The 16,195-nt window shown below is 44.0% G+C and overlaps 1 protein-coding gene across 1 annotated transcript in view; it reads left to right on the top strand.

Moving 5' to 3' along the window:
* The first annotated feature begins 2,673 nt into the window (after positions 1 to 2,673).
* Positions 2,674 to 16,195, top strand: part of ELF5 (E74 like ETS transcription factor 5) — a 215,006-nt gene continuing 201,484 nt past the window's right edge. Inside the window, exon 1 of the mRNA XM_078684675.1 lies at positions 2,674 to 2,778. The gene's annotated coding sequence lies outside the window, so the exon portion shown is untranslated. The remainder of the gene's footprint in view (positions 2,779 to 16,195) is intronic.

The raw sequence follows: 16,195 nt of genomic DNA, 5'->3' as shown, positions 1-16,195 counted from the left end.
TGTGGCCACTTAAAACTAACTCTTGGGCAGCTCCCTCCCCACTGGGACTGGAGCCTGTCTGACAGAGGGGACAAATAGAGGGTCTATCCAGGTGTCATCTGACATCTGCCTGTGGCATGGAAGGCTCCTTTGTAATTGATTAAGTTTCTGGGCACTGGCAAAATGATCATGTTGCCAGAGGAACAGAAACACTTCCCGACACCAAAGCCTTTGTCTCTGCCCTTTGAGCAGTACTCACACCTCATTCAGTGTTTGAGCACTAATTAGCCTCCAGGTGCTTTATACAGGGAAAAGGTAACTTTCTAAAAGTATATTTTCTGTAATGTTTATTAAAAATCTGACTCCACCTGTAAATTGGGCTTTTAATACATACTACAAAGAGTCCAAGAATGAAATTCCTAACAGTTTCCTAGCCGAAGATAGCATTGCTAAATGTAATAGTGCAACCTAGTGTTTCTCTATGGAACACACAGCTTTGCTACAGTGAAAATTGCTTTTAGGTGTTAGTCTTGGTAGAGACCTGTTTAATATTAACTTTCCAAATGTCCTACTTTTAAATACCATGCACACCCCCTTATGGGCTATAAAGGTTATTTAGGGGTGAAAGGTTAATATTTAAAATTTAGACCTGTCAAAAGGGGTTATTTGGACTGGTTAAATAGCATTTTTTTAACCATGATAATCAGGCTACAACATTAGGCCTGTAGCCATGTTAACAATGTCACTGTAATTGATGGCAATAGGTGTTGCAGGCCACTAACGACATTTAACTTACAGGTCCTTGGTACACTTGGTACCACATACTAGGGACTTATAGGTAAGTTAAATATGCCAATTAGAAGTATAACTTATTTCGACATGTTTTAGGGGTCAGATAACATGTCTTGTAAGCAGACTGAGCAGAGTCATAAAACCAGCAACATGAATCCACTAAAAACGATGGGGTTGACCATGCAAAAAAGAGACACTATGCTACAGTCAGTAGTCATGGGGACACCTGCTCATGATAGCTCTGTCAAACAGTATATATGACAGTGAGCTTTCTGAGACTGGGAGGTGCAAACGCTTGCTTCGAGGGAGCTCTTTCCTCCACTAAGAATACTAGCTGATAAAAAGGCGTCTTTGAAAGAGAGGCCGTCTATGCAAGCACAGGGTAGTTTGCATGTACTGGCGTATAGGCATGGACTGCACCACTCTCTAAAACAGACATTTGTGTGATCATTCTAGGTAGTAGAGATTTAGTCAGCAGAGGAATTACAGAAACTAATGATACCTCTTTTTATATTATTTATGCTCTAACTATTCTTCATCACCACTAGCATTTACTATTTTCCACTATAAATGTACATATTAGGCATGATTCACAAAGGTAAACTGATGTGAAAGTCTTACTTTACGACTTTCGGTTTTTATAAAGGGCATTTACGAGTAGTAAAGTTAGATTTTCGTTTCAGTTTAAACCTAAAACCAAAACGTAAGTTTAACTGAGACAAAAGTCTGAAAAAGGGAGAATGAGACAAGAAAAATCACTTGTTCTGTTGTCTGTTCTTAGTGTAGATTGTTTTCAAGTCAGTCTGGGAGAGGTTTATAGGCTGCCTGCCATTTTTCCTGATTGTGGGGGAGAAGAAGAGAGAATAGGGAGAGAGAAATATAGAAATAGAAAGAAACAAAGAAAGCAGAATATATTAAGAGAAGAGTAGAACTGAGAGAAAGAAGAAAGGAAGGCATAAAGGGGGACGTTTAAGAAAGTAATACAGGAATTATAAGATAAAAGAGAGAGGAAGAGAGCCAGAGAAAGAAGAAGAAATGTAGAGAGAAACATTGCATGAAAGGAAGAGCCCGAGGCAGAAAGAAAAGATGAGAATTATGTGCCCGTGCAGTGGCACATTTTGTGATAGTACTACTTCATTATTTTATCATTTTTAAGCAAGTTAGCTTTGTGTGGTCTAAGGTTTCACCTCATTATTACTACTTAAATACCCAAACACAGCACTAAGAAGAAGAAAGAGGACCGGTCAATCTTTGCAAATGGTCCCCCACTTCATGACAACACACCTCACCATAATTTTTGATCCTTTAGAGCTAGAAACATTACTTTTTCTTAAAATCCACAGACAATGCGGCAGATGATGGATTATATGGTAAATGTGGTAATTATGCAGAAAACGCCGTGGCTGTAAAATTGCATAATTCCAGTTACCCTGTCCATAACTGATGGGATGCTCAGACAATGTAATGTACCTATGTTGTGCATATGTACTGTCTCGATCTCGCGGTACTCAGATGGTCAAAGAGCTGCAGCTATCTAGAATTTGTGCAGCGGAACATTGCCAAGCAGCCTGGAACCCCGGCCTGCAGGGTGCACGCAGATCTCTGCCACAGGCGAACTAATCCGCGGGTCCAACCCTCCTGGGCTGGCCCACCGCCAGCATCTTACCGACACTGAACGTGGTTGGCAGGCCTCTCGCCCGCGCCCCTCCCCGCTCTCACCTGTTGTCCTCTGTGGCAAGAACTTCTCCTGCGGTGCCCAGGAGGAGGTGACATCAGCGCCCGGATGGAGAAATCTCTCCGTCCCACGTTACCGTCACATAAAAGGGTATGTGTCTGGGAACCAGAAAAACAAAACAAACCTGTCCTTCAGCAAAAAAAAAAGTTATTGTTCCTACATCGTGAGTGCTGGTGCCCGAATCAATTTCGCGCGCGCACTACTTTCAGGAGCTTTGAGTCAAACACAGGCTGCACTCCTCGTCCTAGGACCCTACTTGCGTCGACTGACACGTAAGTCCTCTTTTCCTACTTGCACGTGCGTCTGGGTTCTTGCGGCGCTGTGTGTTCTGTGACAGTGGGGTCTGCCTGGGTCTATTCTACAGTGAGGCTGTAGAAAGGCAGCTGTCTGGCGCCGCAAAGAAGGGGGCACTGGGTGGTGAGAGCGGCAAATGCGGCGTGTAATACACCAGGGAAGAGGGTGGCAAAACGGCGGTCACCTGGGACGAAAATATCCTTGCACCGGCGGCAGCTGTGATGCGTGTAGACGGTTTAGTGGACGCCCACGCAGAATTATTTTAATGGCCTTTGGCACCACCCCGCCCCCTCAGGCAGTCACTGTGGGATTGATAGGAACAGGTGCGCAGCTTTCAATAGTGCAGTCGGTGCAGTGGCACCAAGGTCCAGTGGTGTGATAGGCCCACTTGAGGCCTATTAGTAGTAATGTGTTACTGCATAACCAGGGGAGCCAGTTCCTGTGCTCGCATCGGCGTAGCGCGCTCAGCTAGCGTAGGGACTGCGGGCGAGGCCTAGGCTGCGCGCACAAGGAACACCCGTTCAGTCAAGATACTGTGTGGGCGAAGTTCACGTGCCACCTGGGGCCCGTTTATTTACACCCTCTGACCCCAGCCCGGTCACGAGGGGTGGTGCAGTGGCAACAAAGTATTGTAGAGGCCGGATGGGGTTCTACTATCGGGACCCTGGGGGCGCTTGCTACGCCACTGGATGGAAAGGGCATCCCCACAATGAGTATGTACCACATAAAATGGTGGCCTTACTTCTCTCCACGCCCAGACTACCTGAATATTCTAAAATGAAGGGGCATATTTACAAGCCCCTATCGCCACCATAACGTCATTTTCAGCGACGTTGTGATGGCAATGGGGGCCTCGCCTTTTAACGTGGATTAACGCTGCCTCGTAAGTAAGGCACACTTTCATGCTGTATTTAGCGTAAAAGGGGAGGATAATGGGTGATGTGGTAGGCAGTCCAACGCAACACCCATTGATTTTTACACTGCCCCCTATTTACAAGGGCAGCGCCAAAATTAAGCCCAGGGAAAACTGGTCTGAAGCAGGCAAAATGAGGAGAAATGCTTCATTTCTCCTTGTTTTTGCTCTTTCCATGTGTGATAGAAACAGCAAATTGCCTATGATTGTTTATGTGCATGAAGGTCCCCCATCCTGCACATAAACAATAATTTTTTTAGGAAAATGCTGTTTTGCAACTTCTAAGTGTGCTGCATTAAGCAGCACACATAAACGTTACAAAACAGCATTTAAAGATTGTTTATGTGCAGGAAGGGGCACCTTCCTGCACATAAACAATCTTCCTTTCAATACAGGCACCCATGTACTGTGGTGCAAGGGTGACAGTGTTGGTGCTAGAGAGCTATAGCTAGTGCCAGCACAGCGGGTACCGCAGGGCTGCACCATATTTTAGTAAATATGGTGCAGCCCTGCGCTACTAAAGTGACTAAATGTGTGTCTGTAGCCTTCTTGGCTTAGCGACACGCTTTGCCACTTTATTATAAATATGCCCAGCTGCGGTCGGTAGTGGGAGTACCTGCCGAGAGGTGACATGGACAGGGGAGGGGTAGGATAGGGGTAGTAAACTATGGATTACCGAGGTTTAAAGGTAAGTAAACATATAAATAAATAAAATGAATTTTGTTGCGTGCACTGCATCACTAAATGCGTTGCAGTGCACGTACCGAAATTTCTTTTATTTATTTATATATGTTTACTTACCTGTAAACTTCCGTAATCCATAGTTTAGTACCCCCACCCTGCCCCTCCCCCTCCCCATATCACCGTCCGTCAGGTACTCCCACTACCGACTGTGGCTCAATATGCCCTGAAGACCCTAAGGAAGAATTGGGTGGGATAATGTCCCTAACGAGCTCTTTCATTCTCTTTTTTAAACATTATCATTATTTATTTATTAATTAATACCAAAGGCAAACCAAATAACACCAAGGAGTCTACATATGAAAAAGTCACACAGAGCAGCAAGTCTGCTTGCTGCGTTGAACTGTGTGACATGTGAAAGGGCAGGAATGCGAGGTAATTAAGTCAATACTACACATTCTTGCATTTTCCTCTGTGCTGGCGCTCTTTTGGCAGCCTAGCAGCAGCACAGGCATCATGGCAACGTTCTCTCCTATGCCAAAGACATGCAACTCATTCTCTCCATCAAGGACCAAAAGCTTAGTACACTGATCAAGTACAATGTCTGCGTGACTGAAATCGCTCACTGGATGAAGACAATCTGTCTAAAGGTGAACATGACAAGACCAAAATCGTAATCTTTGGAAAGAGCACATCACGGTGGGATTCCACCTGCGGCCAACAGAGCAAGGACCGACACCCACCACCCACGGCTAGAAGCTCTAGATCAACATGAACAGCCAACTTGACATGATGGCCCAAGTTAATGTCGTCACCGCCTCATGCTTCCATACCCTGAGGATGCTGAGGTAGATTTTCAAATTTCCCAATCACTTTGGTGCGAGGTTGCCTGCGTTGCATGCTGAATTGTTTTTGTGCAGGAAGGGACACCTTCCTGTACAAAAACATTCCTGAGAGGCAGTTTCCTCTTTCTGGCTGGCATAGCACGCGGGTGGCGGTGCTGGAGCGGGCAGACAGGTGTGGTTGATGAGAGGTGAATCACGTGGGGGGGGGTCACAATATCAAAAAATTAAAAAACGTACCCTGCCGCTGGGTCCAGCATCTCTTCTCCTGCTCTCCGCTTCGTACTCAAGGAACAGGAAGCACAGCCACACTGGCCACTCACAACGCTGCAATGCAGCATTAGTGATTGGTCTGAGGGTCCTGGTACGACGCTCAGCCAGGGAATGGGAGCCTGGGCATGTTCTCCATGCAGGCTGTAATGCAGCCTGCATGGAGAACAGGGAAAGTGCGCATGACTGGTTTTTGCAGCCCGAGAGGGCCGGCCAAACAGTCATGTGCACTTAGGAGTGGGCAAACCACTCCTCTCCTGCTCCGAGAGCAGAGTAGCCCCACCCGCCGGCAAAGTAGCACAAGCGTAAAATGAGAATAACTCACAGTTATTATACATTTTATGTTTCTACTTCGCACTGATTATTAGCATTGGGGCGACGCTCCTCCGCCGAATCGGTAATAAGAAATAATACCGAATCGGTACATTTTACCGATTCATTACCTACATCATATTTACCGCTTCCTAAATACCGAATCGGTAAAATTCGGCATTTAGGAATTAGTAAAATGAGATTACCTACATCTAGCCCTAGGTGATTTGCCCAGAATCGCAGGATGTTGAACTGCCAAGACTTGAACCGGGATCCTCAGCTCTCAAGTCAGCAGCTCTGGCCGCTGCTCCACATCCTGACTACTTCCCGTAATGCTAGTATTTATTGATCATGTAATGAAATGATGCTCTTCTGTTGCTACTAAATCTGTCTCTGTTGGCCGTGGTTTCATCCTCTACTTCCGCCTGGAGATTTAACTCTGCCGTGCCGACGCTACGGATTCCAAATGCCATGCCAGGTACGTGGCTGACGTCCCACGTCCCTCTCCACCATTAGCCACGTGGAGCTCTAGACAGAGCTTGCGTAAAAGCAAACTACTTATGTGTGAAATGGCGCAAAATATTCAAGTGAAAACAAAAATAAAACCATACTGCTCCTGGACAGCAGCTGTGTCATGCCATTGCATGGCCCGCTGCTCACCTAGTCAGGAGCGTGTTTCCTTGCTATTACTTAAACGTTAATGCCATATAAACAACAGTGGTTTTTCGTGCGTTCAGGGTTTCCTGATTAACTGAACCGATTGTAGTATTCTACTGTGTTCCTTGTTTCCAGGTAGTGCTCAGAAATCCTAATTTTCAGCTTGGTTTTCCCGAAAACGGGGCTTTTAACCTAAATTTCAAGAAATACAATCTTTATGTAGTTTGAACTCTGCAAGGATTCTGTGATAGCAAAAACACAGCTTTGACTGTCAGAAGGAACAGTTGCATATATGTATGTAACACATTCAATACGGAATCCCCCTTATCAGCAGGAGCACTCGGCTTTCGGAGGCAACCCGGTCCCGATAGCAGCGGCGCCTTCAAAAATTCTTCTTTTCTATTAACAATAGCTCCATAGAGCTTGAACTCAGTGCGTTCGCAATTCAGGCAACTTATAACCCATTTAAAGTGCTGTATCCAAGCGTACTGTAAGAAATACACACTTGGAGAGAACTACGATCAGCAACCCACAGTAGCGGATCGTCACTAGGAACTCTATCCTTGTCCCTCCAATATATTTCTAGGAGACGGTTGATAAACGATTCCTACAGGAGGATGGTCACCAAAATCAATCTAAATAGAACCATCTGAATAAGAATCATCTTTGCAAAACGTCGAATTACAGAGATCAGTTGACTCTAAAGGATACTAATCAATAGGGAAACTGTACAGACCCTACAATTCGACAGACAACTAAAGTATGTCTTGATAAAGGTGGACTACATTTTTACCAAACCACCGAAACGCGTCGACGCTTCTGTATAGTACAATTAAAGCCTCCACCATCAATGTTTATATCCAAAAATTCAAAGTGATAAAACATAGGTGTAAATAATTGGCAATTTTTTAATGTACCATTTGTATTTTACCAATTGTGTGTTTTACAAATCTTTGTCTGTCCTTCGTATTGTGCAGGTCACAATACATGTGTTATTGTTTTTCCAAAATTCTTTTTAGTTCAATAAGGTACTACAATTTGTATAGAACTTGTTAATGAATTGTTTTTAATCATGTATTGAGTCAAAAAAATATGTCAATTCTTTCACCTCTGCGCCTATATGAGTTCTTATAGACAGCATGTACTTTTGAGGCTATGTTTTAGCTTTTGTTGAAATTATTCTCAAGGGAATAAACTCTTTTACTGGTTGGATAAACCTCATTTCCCTTGACTGTACCAAGGGGTTCCTCTCTCTTTTTTCAAACACATTGGCAAAGCCAATAGGTTTTGCCCATGTGAGAGCTATTGCCTTATTTAAGACATGCTGTACAGCAACATGAACTGCTGTGCAACATGTCTTAAAGTCAAGAGGCGGTCAGTGCAGTGTACGTGCTTTTTTCCTTGACTATGAGATGGCCAGCGTAGTTATAGCGCTTTTTTCTTGACATTAAAAAAATACTGTCTAATAGAGCAGTGATAAAGCCAACAAATCTCACATAGGCGAAACGTAATGGCTTTGCTTTGCTGAAGTAGATTTTCAAATGGCTCCTAATCATCACCCGGAAGACCATCCAACACGCCCTGGTAACACATAAGTTGGTCTAAACATAAGGATTCTATCAATGTGTGGAGGTGCAAGATATTTTTTAAGGATTTTTACAAAAATTTAATTGGAGTGAAGTGATAGACTCTCTCTTAGAGATGGAAAGATGAGAGCACATGTGCTTGTTTAAAATACCCCTCACACACTAAAAAAATCCGTTAGTGTCATGCTTCATCATAGGGGTCTTCCCGTCCCTATAACGGGGCGGGGCGTGCTGCGACCAGACGGACTACGCGGGAGCACTATAAATGTGACAGAGCTATGTGTAGGTGTAGTGATGAAAAGTGGAGTGTAGGGATCTAACTAGTGAGTGCAAAAAATATAAAAAATTAAAAATTCCCTGGCTAGTAGAACAAATACACTTTATTGGAGTCTCTGGCTGGGAATGTTAAAAAGGGGATGTAGGTAGAGCAATTACTGACTACCAAGTCGACATGTTTCATAGGCAGTCCCCTGCTGCCTACTCATCAGGACCAAATCGTGATCCCTACTGTGAATAGCTCAGTTCTAAAGAAGTAGGCCTACTGTCCTACAAATATACCGGCAAAAATAAGCTGGATATTTGTGCCTCAGGGCATGAGCTGGCCCGGGTGAAGCAAGGCATCAAAAAATAAGTGCCAAAAAACGGTGACCCTTGGTCTCTGTAAAGGAAAAGGAGGAAAACGAGGGAGAAAGCACAGACATATTCATGTCATTACTGCTGGTCATGAAATGTGCATCGTTGATACGCTTTGATATTCACAACCATAGCCAGTTTGGTAGAATTCGTAATGCTAGGTACAATTACCTTCACCGCAGGTTTGAATATATTAATCAAAATGCACCTCTTGTTGTTGGACAGAGTGTACGTCATATTGACCAGAACCATCCAAATGGACGTGGTTCATTCATAACCCATCATACATACATTAGTGGCTCAACACATTCATACAAACGATCCCAAAAGCATCAAAAAGGACATAAATATTTCGTATTTTTTCAAGATCGATATTCTAGACACAGTATATCGTATTTTCTCAGCATAATTATTCTAGAAATAATGCCAGTGTAGATGGTCACAAAATACACTCGTTATATACATACTTTTTGGTAGTTCTCTCAGTGCCCCATGAGCTGGCAGGAGGAGGGAGATTAGCGCGGTCTACTGAAAAATAAATGTGGCCGCCCCCACTGTTAGATGTGGTTCGTTCGTTTCCTGACAGTGAAATGGCCCAGTAACCCGTTTATTAAAGACTCGGGGTCTGAGTCTATCACTTACGTTACCGGCTCGAGCAATTCGCCTGGCATTCCTCCCGTCCGAGCTCCGAGGATAGGTAGTCGCTCGTCTGCCGGTGGAGTTATATTGTGCCTTCCGTCATGCTCATTGTTACACGGAGAAACGCCCAAAATGAACACTAGAATGGGCAAATCCAAGATGGCCGCCGCAAAACGGCTCAATGTGAGGATTATGACCGATAGTCTTTTCTCGCTTTCTGTCGCCAGCGTGAGGGACCCGGATTAACTTAATGCAACTAAATACAAATTGTATACTCGTGCTATGCCTCATTATTAAATACTATGCCTCATTGTTAAATGTTTTACTCTTTGGTGTTCACAGGTCAGACAGAAGAATAAAAATAAAAAACTAAATGTAATGTATTATCACATTCACAGGACACCTCATTGTTGATGCTTGTTAATTGGTGTTCCTAGGTCAAAAAAATAATAAAATATAAAATAAAATGTAGTGAATGATCACAGTTTCAGGAAACAAAATGTTGTCACTCTGATTATCATGGGTCAAATTTGTCGTTCAGCTGGTGGGTTTTTTTTGCGCAGGGTCCAGTGTTATTGCATTCCTGCTAGATTGGTGTAGCCCAAGGGTCACAGGAATCAGCTCGCAGATTACCCAAAAAGACAGATAGATTCATTATGTATCTATTGCATGAGGATAAACGGATGAGGTTCACACCTATCCCCAAGGAATGGCATTGTTCCAGAGTTCATGTATGTTGATTACATCAGGTTGGGATACTGGCTTCAGAAAGACCAGGGGTCACAGCTGTCCCCAGGGTATGTCATCGTTCAGTCCCTTTTTATGGGACTGAATGCGAAACACCCATCTCTGTTCTTTTTCCAGGAGGTACCTCTCGTTGTTCACTAGCTCAACTACAGTCCAAGATATTTCGCCAGGTTTATGGTTCATCTCTAGGTAGTGATTCGTGAGTTTCGTGCTGGTCTTCTTGCATTTGATGGTGCTCTTGTGTTCACCTATCCTGACTTTCACTGCCCTGCTCGTCATACCTATATACTCCAATCCGCAGGGGCATATGATTAGATAGACCACATTGGTACTATTGCAGTTGCTGAAGCCCCTTTGCTCCCAGGTTGTTCCATCACTAAAGGTCAGATTATTGCTTTTCTTCGTGAGACAACATACTTTACAGTTTCCGCATGGATGATGGCCATGTACAAAGTCGGGATTCTTCTGTACAGAATTGCTGTTTGCTTTTGGTCTGGTGTGGACTAAGGCATCCCTTATGCTCTGTGCTTTTCTGTGAGAGAACAACGGTTTCGGTATTTGCAACCCACCGCTATTCAGAATTTTCCAATTCCTGTTGATAATCTTGGTCACCTGATTCGAACAGGTATTATAGGTGGTGACACAGATCGGTCTCTTCTCCTCCTCTTTCTGTATTTTTTCTTCCAGAAGGCTCTCCCGGCAATTGTTTTTTGCCCGTTTGTATGCCTGGTCGATGATCTTATCAGGATACCTTCTGGCTTCCAGCTTCTTCTTCAGATCCTTAGACTGCAGTTTGAAGTCTCCAATTTCTGTGCAGTTCCTGCGAAGGCGCAGGAACTGACCATACGGGAGATTATCCCGCAGATGTCTCGGGTGAAAGCTGTTGTACAAAAGTAAACAGTTCTTCGAGGTGTCCTTGAAATGAGTTGTCGTCCTCAGTCTGCCTTCTTTGGGGAAGATATTCAAATCTAAAAATACCAAGTTACTGTTGGAGGTGGTACTGGTGAACTTTAAGTAGTTGTCTTGCAAGTTCAACCAGCTCAAGAATTGTTTAGAGGTCGTCTCATCTCCATCCCAGATGATCAGGATGTCGTCGATGTATCGTTTCCATACTTTGATATTGTCTCTGAAAGGGTTGTTTGGATGAAGTATTTTAGTCACTTCTAAGTGGTGCACATATAAACCAGCTATGCTGGGAGCAAATGTGCTTCCCATACTACAACCGTGTTTTTGTAGATAGAGGGTACCTTTGTGCTCAAAGAAGTTCTCTCTAAGGGCTAGGGAACAGCATTCCATCACCACGTTACGTGGTGTTTGGTATTCCCAGAAGTCCTCAAAAAGGACGTCTTCCACAATCTCTAGGGTAGCATGATGTGGCAGGCTGGTGTAGAGACTCTCTACGTCACAGCTGATCAGTAATTGGTTGTCGGGATCAAAGGTGATGTTTTCTAATAAGTTCAGGACATCCTTCGTGTCCCTGAGATATGTTGACGTTTTTTGAACAATCGGTCTGAGGAAAGCATCTGCAAACCTCGACAGAGGTTCCAACACTGACCCAATACCAGATACGATAGGTCGTCCTGGGGGGTTCTGTAAGTTCTTGTGTATCTTAGGGAGTGTGTACAGATACGGGGTCCTGGGGTTCTTTTGACACAAGAATTCTCCCTCCTTCTTGGTGATCCAGCCGTGTGTCACAGCTTCCTCTACCATTGTGCTAATTTTTGTTGCTATCCTCTGTGTTGGATCCGTGTGGAGAATTTCGTAGTTTCTTTCATCTTCCAACAGTCTCATGCATTCTGCATCGTACTGGCTTGCATTTTGTATGACAGTTGCGCCGCCCTTGTCAGCCGGTTTGATCACTATACGTTTGTTGTTGCTCAACTCCCGTAGTGCCTGTCTTTCTGCATTGGTCGTGTTTTGGAAGGTACTCCTTTCCCGTGGGTTGATGTCTTCAAGTTCTCTCATCACCGACTTTTCGAAAGTTAATAATTCGATTGGTAGAGTGTTATTCATCGGTGTGAACGTAGATTTTGGTCTAAGTTTGGTATCACCAGGTTCAATCTCATCTTTTTTGTCTTTGAAGAAGACTTGCAACTTAAGACGTCGCATGAACTCCTGGACTTCCTTGCATAGATGAAACTTGTCCATGTTAGCAGTGGGTACATACCCCAAGCCTTTCTCCAGTACTGCTTTCTGTGCTTCCGTGAGAGAGAGTCTATCACTTCACTCCAATTAAATTTTTGTAAAAATCCTTAAAAAATATCTTGCACCTCCACACATTGATAGAATCCTTATGTTTAGATGAACTGTTCAGGAGGGTGATTCTATCTCAACCTCTACGCTTCCCTCTTTTGATTTTTTGTGATTATCGGCAGCGCACAGCTGCGGGAGCCCTTAAGAATAGAAACTGACATTGTCGCTCTCACTACATAACGACAGTGATTCCGCATCCAGCGTCCGATCCCTGGGCTGATTTTGGGACTTTTTCTTCACTTTGAATATTGACAAACAACCATGGCTGATCTAGGTCTGGCTTTCACTGAGGATGAGATCTCTAACCTCATGGCTACCTTGGGAACTTTTGAAGGTCTGAGTACAGCTGGCCCCTCCACAAAGAATAATGACTGGGATGAACTAGAAGAACTCAGAAGGACACAAATAAAGACCGCCATTCATGGCCTGCTGATGACCGAGTATCTCCAGGCTAACACAGCCCCAGCAGGCCTTGTAGTCCGTAACGAACCTTTTATTTTCTTGCACGATAAGACGTTCAAAATTGACTGGTCCAAGATCTCATGGAGATGTACCCGTGATTGGATTGTGCTAATCATAAAAACTGCTAGTAGGTTGGCAACCGAACTGAAAGTAGAAATACAAACCATTGAAGTTCGCCTAAAAAGTTACGAATCCCCAGCAGATTTGAAAAAATTTCTTGAAGAGATGAATAAATCCCTCAATGATTTCGAAACCACCCTGAAGAACAGCAAATATGAGAAACTAAAAAAAGACAACAGCCGGTGGTCCAAAGAGAGGGTCTACCCCTACATAAAGGATGATTACAAATCAACAAATGAAATCACAGATGATGAATCATCAGACTCGGGTTCAAGCGGATCGAACTCAAGTCGCAATAAGAGCCCAAGACCTCAAGGAGGAAGGAGGAACTTTCGTAGATCCAATTACCGGGGTCCCAGAGGGTGGAATAATTTTCAACCCCATATGGTATATCCGCAACAACCACAATTCGGTCCACAACCCCCTTTTCAACACCCACAAGGCCCTTTTCCCGTATGGGGGTATCAACAACAGGATTATGGCTACTTCGACCAATCGGCGCCTTTTTTAGGGGGGCGCCAGGGACAGACGAGAGGAAGAAACCGGAGGGGTACCTCCGTACACTGGAACACAGGAGAGGAAGAAACCCCACGGGTAGCCACGAGAAGCATGACAGGCGCCAAAAAGAGCCAGAAGTAAGTCTGGTGGTAAACCTCTCTGACTGTGAACTCACGGAAGCACAGAAAGCAGTACTGGAGAAAGGCTTGGGGTATGTACCCACTGCTAACATGGACAAGTTTCATCTATGCAAGGAAGTCCAGGAGTTCATGCGACGTCTTAAGTTGCAAGTCTTCTTCAAAGACAAAAAAGATGAGATTGAACCTGGTGATACCAAACTTAGACCAAAATCTACGTTCACACCGATGAATAACACTCTACCAATCGAATTATTAACTTTCGAAAAGTCGGTGATGAGAGAACTTGAAGACATCAACCCACGGGAAAGGAGTACCTTCCAAAACACGACCAATGCAGAAAGACAGGCACTACGGGAGTTGAGCAACAACAAACGTATAGTGATCAAACCGGCTGACAAGGGCGGCGCAACTGTCATACAAAATGCAAGCCAGTACGATGCAGAATGCATGAGACTGTTGGAAGATGAAAGAAACTACGAAATTCTCCACACGGATCCAACACAGAGGATAGCAACAAAAATTAGCACAATGGTAGAGGAAGCTGTGACACACGGCTGGATCACCAAGAAGGAGGGAGAATTCTTGTGTCAAAAGAACCCCAGGACCCCGTATCTGTACACACTCCCTAAGATACACAAGAACTTACAGAACCCCCCAGGACGACCTATCGTATCTGGTATTGGGTCAGTGTTGGAACCTCTGTCGAGGTTTGCAGATGCTTTCCTCAGACCGATTGTTCAAAAAACGTCAACATATCTCAGGGACACGAAGGATGTCCTGAACTTATTAGAAAACATCACCTTTGATCCCGACAACCAATTACTGATCAGCTGTGACGTAGAGAGTCTCTACACCAGCCTGCCACATCATGCTACCCTAGAGATTGTGGAAGACGTCCTTTTTGAGGACTTCTGGGAATACCAAACACCACGTAACGTGGTGATGGAATGCTGTTCCCTAGCCCTTAGAGAGAACTTCTTTGAGCACAAAGGTACCCTCTATCTACAAAAACACGGTTGTAGTATGGGAAGCACATTTGCTCCCAGCATAGCTGGTTTATATGTGCACCACTTAGAAGTGACTAAAATACTTCATCCAAACAACCCTTTCAGAGACAATATCAAAGTATGGAAACGATACATCGACGACATCCTGATCATCTGGGATGGAGATGAGAGGACCTCTAAACAATTCTTGAGCTGGTTGAACTTGCAAGACAACTACTTAAAGTTCACCAGTACCACCTCCAACAGTAACTTGGTATTTTTAGATTTGAATATCTTCCCCAAAGAAGGCAGACTGAGGACGACAACTCATTTCAAGGACACCTCGAAGAACTGTTTACTTTTGTACAACAGCTTTCACCCGAGACATCTGCGGGATAATCTCCCGTATGGTCAGTTCCTGCGCCTTCGCAGGAACTGCACAGAAATTGGAGACTTCAAACTGCAGTCTAAGGATCTGAAGAAGAAGCTGGAAGCCAGAAGGTATCCTGATAAGATCATCGACCAGGCATACAAACGGGCAAAAAACAATTGCCGGGAGAGCCTTCTGGAAGAAAAAATACAGAAAGAGGAGGAGAAGAGACCGATCTGTGTCACCACCTATAATACCTGTTCGAATCAGGTGACCAAGATTATCAACAGGAATTGGAAAATTCTGAATAGCGGTGGGTTGCAAATACCGAAACCGTTGTTCTCTCACAGAAAAGCACAGAGCATAAGGGATGCCTTAGTCCACACCAGACCAAAAGCAAACAGCAATTCTGTACAGAAGAATCCCGACTTTGTACATGGCCATCATCCATGCGGAAACTGTAAAGTATGTTGTCTCACGAAGAAAAGCAATAATCTGACCTTTAGTGATGGAACAACCTGGGAGCAAAGGGGCTTCAGCAACTGCAATAGTACCAATGTGGTCTATCTAATCATATGCCCCTGCGGATTGGAGTATATAGGTATGACGAGCAGGGCAGTGAAAGTCAGGATAGGTGAACACAAGAGCACCATCAAATGCAAGAAGACCAGCACGAAACTCACGAATCACTACCTAGAGATGAACCATAAACCTGGCGAAATATCTTGGACTGTAGTTGAGCTAGTGAACAACGAGAGGTACCTCCTGGAAAAAGAACAGAGATGGGTGTTTCGCATTCAGTCCCATAAAAAGGGACTGAACGATGACATACCCTGGGGACAGCTGTGACCCCTGGTCTTTCTGAAGCCAGTATCCCAACCTGATGTAATCAACATACATGAACTCTGGAACAATGCCATTCCTTGGGGATAGGTGTGAACCTCATCCGTTTATCCTCATGCAATAGATACATAATGAATCTATCTGTCTTTTTGGGTAATCTGCGAGCTGATTCCTGTGACCCTTGGGCTACACCAATCTAGCAGGAATGCAATAACACTGGACCCTGCGCAAAAAAAAACCACCAGCTGAACGACAAATTTGACCCATGATAATCAGAGTGACAACATTTTGTTTCCTGAAACTGTGATCATTCACTACATTTTATTTTATATTTTATTATTTTTTTGACCTAGGAACACCAATTAACAAGCATCAACAATGAGGTGTCCTGTGAATGTGATAATACATTACATTTAGTTTTTCATTTTTATTCTTCTGTCTGA

Source organism: Lissotriton helveticus, chromosome 3_2 (assembly GCF_964261635.1).
Source record: "Lissotriton helveticus chromosome 3_2, aLisHel1.1, whole genome shotgun sequence".
Lineage (NCBI taxonomy): Eukaryota > Metazoa > Chordata > Amphibia > Caudata > Salamandridae > Lissotriton > Lissotriton helveticus.
Note: the sequence above shows the minus strand (reverse complement) of the source record. Positions and strands in the feature narration are given on the sequence as shown.